Source organism: Herpailurus yagouaroundi, unplaced genomic scaffold, assembly GCF_014898765.1.
Source record: "Herpailurus yagouaroundi ecotype Mexico unplaced genomic scaffold, PumYag 164, whole genome shotgun sequence".
Taxonomy (NCBI): domain Eukaryota; kingdom Metazoa; phylum Chordata; class Mammalia; order Carnivora; family Felidae; genus Herpailurus; species Herpailurus yagouaroundi.
The window spans coordinates 49,898,074-49,901,989 of NW_024412405.1; the positions used below are offsets into that span (position 1 = coordinate 49,898,074).

Sequence of the window (3,916 nt, forward strand, 5' to 3'; positions counted from 1 at the left end):
GTTACGAGACAAAATTTACCTTACTTTCTTTTGGGCCAGTCCTGGCTCTACCCTCATGAAGTTCTTGGTCCTTGTTCTGGTCAGGATGGTTGGATATGGGGAGGGGAGTATAACTCCATCAGAGCAGGTATGCACAATGTAGTCTGTAGAGACCATAAGATTCTCAATGCACAGGATCATCTGCCATTTATTATGTGATTCTTCATCACCCACCAGACTACCTTCTTCATATTAGATGGACAAGAAATCCTTGTGGAAATAAGTTGTTTCTTAAAACTAATGACTCACCGGGGCGCCTGGGTGGCGCAGTCGGTTAAGCGTCCGACTTCAGCCAGGTCACGATCTCACGGTCCGTGAGTTCGAGCCCCGCGTCGGGCTCTGGGCTGATGGCTCAGAGCCTGGAGCCTGTTTCCGATTCTGTGTCTCCCTCTCTCTCTGCCCCTCCCCCGTTCATGCTGTCTCTCTCTGTCCCCCAAAAAATAAATAAACGTTGAAAAAAAAATTTTAAAACTAATGACTCACCAATAAGCTGACTATGTATTAGAAATTGTGCAAGGAGTATGTTATGGCTATGGTGAATTAACAGAAACTACCTGCCTCATGTTCAGTTGCATTTATGATGTGCATAGTAAGTGTGTAAGACTTCCATTTCTCAGCTCTGGACTTGGGCTGTTGCAAGATTACAATGATGGATCAGAAAACACAGTGCTGAACATCATCACTAGAAGGATGGGAGAATCCGAAATCTAGATAGCCAATGTAGGCTAATAAATTCCACATGTGAGGCAGTGATTTTGTTATAAGGGAGTGTTGAGATTATAAAATATAAGTGAGAAATTCCAAAATTTAAATCTAGAAATGTGGAAGCTAAATTTTTGTGATGGTCTTGAATTCAGATGCATTGAGAGGAAACAAAGTGTACCCAGAGTTATAACATTTTGCTTGTGTAATATTTGTGTGATAGCTTCCTTGGAAAATATCTTAGAGTCCTTCTCTTAAGGATACACTTTTATCAACATTAAAGCAGAGCTCTCTTATTCTGGTTAATTTTCATGGTTAGGAAATGTCTTCTTTATTTAAACATTGATTACGTTCTCACTTGTCATATTTATAGAACATTAGATTTTGACATTTTACATTACCATTTTATTAATTGGTTTATTGTATGTAAAGAAAATTGTTAGTAAGTCATACCCTAAGTAAATGTTTCCTTTAGCCTTTTGGACTCTAGTTTTCTCATCTTAAAATTAATGTGACTCCTACTAGTCTTTTATGATTTGCGGAAGGAAAACCTTCCTACATTTGATAACAGCAATGCACAATTGGATCATGATATCCTAAGGTGTTCTGTTGAATAATTTGTGTTGGTTAAACTAGGTTGTATTTTAACCCTAAATTATACTTATACTAGAAATCAGGTGGGTCTTAGCGTGGAAATTATATGGGAATCACCGTCCTAGATTTATGTTTACCTAAAAAGCAACCTTCTGGGAAAGACTCATTTTGACAGAGAAGAGAATCCAGATGCCAGTATTTTATTCATAGTCAATGAAAGAGTCAGTGAAAATGTTGGTAAAAGAGATATGTTCTCTCAGATTAAGCTTTGGTTCTATCTTCATAGACTCATCCCTGAGTTTTAGCCTAAGGAATAACAACGAAATAGAGAGTTAAGAATTAACCTAAACGAATCGCCACCTTCTTAAATGCAGTAAGGCAACTCTTTTATTTTTTTTAATTTTTTTAACTTTAGCGTTTATTTTTGTTTTTTATTTTTGTTTGTTTTTTGTTTTTTTCAATATATGAGATTCATTGTCAAATTGGTTTCCATACAACACCCAGTGCTCATCCCAAAAGGTGCCCTCCTCAATACACATCATCCACCCTGCCCCTCCCTCCCACCCCCCATCAACCCCCAGTTTGTTCTCAGTTTTTAAGAGTCTCTTATGCTTTGGCTCTCTCCCACTCTAACCTCTTTTTTTTTTTTGTTTGTTTTTGAAATATGGCCCTTTGTAGCAACGTGGATGGAACTGGAGAGTGTTATGCCAAGTGAAATAAGCCATACAGAGAAAGACAGATACCATATGTTTTCACTCTTACGTGGATCCTGAAAAACTTAACAGAAACCCATGGGGGAGGAGAAGGGGGAAAAAAAAGGTAACTGTTTTTAGTGGAGGTTTTTCAATGTTATGAGACAGCCTTTTTGCAACTTCACAAAGCTCCTTATTGTCTGGGTGTCAGCAAACTCTTGATGGCACAAGGAGAAGCAGAATATTTATGGGCATCAACAAGACAGCCCCCCAGGTTTCCACTGCTGTAGTTGAGCCCTATAATTCCATCCTCACTACCCACACCACTCTGGAACTCTCTGTGCCTTCATGGTAGACAATGAGGTTGTCTATGACATCTGTCATAGAAACTTTGATATTGAATGCCCAGCCTACACTAACCTTAACCACCTTATTAACCAGATTGTGTATTTAATCACTGCTTCCCTCAGATCTGATGGAACCTTGAATGTTGATTTGACAGAATTCCAGACCAACTTGGTGCCCTATCCTCACATCCACTTCCCTCTGGCCACATACGGCCCTACTTCTCTGCTGAGAAAGCCCACCACGAACAGCTTACTGTAGCAGAGATCACTAGAGCATGCTTTGAGCCAGCCAATCACATGGTGAAATGTGACCCTCACCATGGTAAATACATGGCTTGCTGCCTGTTGTACCATGGTGACGTGGTTCCCAAAGATGTCAGTCCTGCCACTGCCACTCTCAAGACCAAGCATACCATCCAGTTTGTGGACTGGTGCCCCACTGGCTTCAGAGTTGGCATTAATTCCCTGCCTCCCACTGTGGTACCAGGTGGAGACCTGGCCAAAGTATAGTGAGGTGTATGCATGCTGAGCAACACCACAGCCATTTGGTGAGGTCTGGGCTCACCTAGACCACAAGTTTGACCTGATATAGGCCAAGCGTGCCTTTGTTCACTGGTATGTGAGTGAAGGCATGGAGGAAGGACAGTTTTTTGAGGCCCATGAGGACATGGCTGCCCTTGAGAAGGATTATGAGGACGATGGATAGTGCTGAGGGAGAGGATAAGTGTGAAGAGTATTAACTTGTCTGCTACAATTTTACTCTCCATTGTCTTGGGACTGTCTTATTTTTGTTCTGGAAGCTGTCCATCGTGGCCCTAACTTGTTAATAAAAGTAGTGTTTCTATGTAAAAACAAAACAAAACAAACAAACAAACAAAAAAACCAAGAAAGCAAAAAGCAAAGGGACATAAGGAGACTTTGGGAGGGAGATGTTGGCTATGTCCCTTCTCTTGATTGTGGTGATGTTATTATGGAAATCTGCAGATGTCTATACCATTGGATTATACACATTAATATGTACAGTTATTTGTATATAATTTATACCTATGGTAACCTTATGAGACTAAATAAGAAATGAAAGATGAAGGCTTTATATTGGGCTCCGTAGCAAATTACTATAAACAGGCAGCCTCAAACATTATTTATTAGCTCATAGTTTTGTGGGTCAGGAGTTCAGGCATGGCATGATTGACATTTCTTCTTTAGGTCTTACAAGGTTGAAATTATGGTGTTGCTAGATGTGTTTTCATCTGGAGCTTGGGAGTTTTCTAAGCTCATATGGATATGGCAGACTTCATTTTTTTGCAGTGTGGTACTGAGATGCCCTTTCCTTGCTGGATATTAGTTGTGGGCTGTTACCAAGTCCCTAAGGCTACCCACATTCCTTGTCAGCCCCCTAGAGTTCAAAGCCAGCAACAAAGAATCTCCCTTGACTCAAATCTCTCTTATGCTCAAATCTGTGATTTCTAGAAGATCTTATTCTAAGAGCTCACCTGATTAAATAAAGCTCATCTAGGATAATTACCTATCTTAAGGTCAACT

At 40.2% G+C, this 3,916-nt stretch overlaps 1 pseudogene; it reads left to right on the top strand.

Moving 5' to 3' along the window:
• Nucleotides 1-2,274: 2,274 nt before the first annotated feature.
• LOC121037913 (tubulin alpha-1C chain-like) lies at nt 2,275-3,087 on the top strand (annotated as a pseudogene).
• The last annotated feature ends 829 nt before the right edge of the window (nt 3,088-3,916 follow it).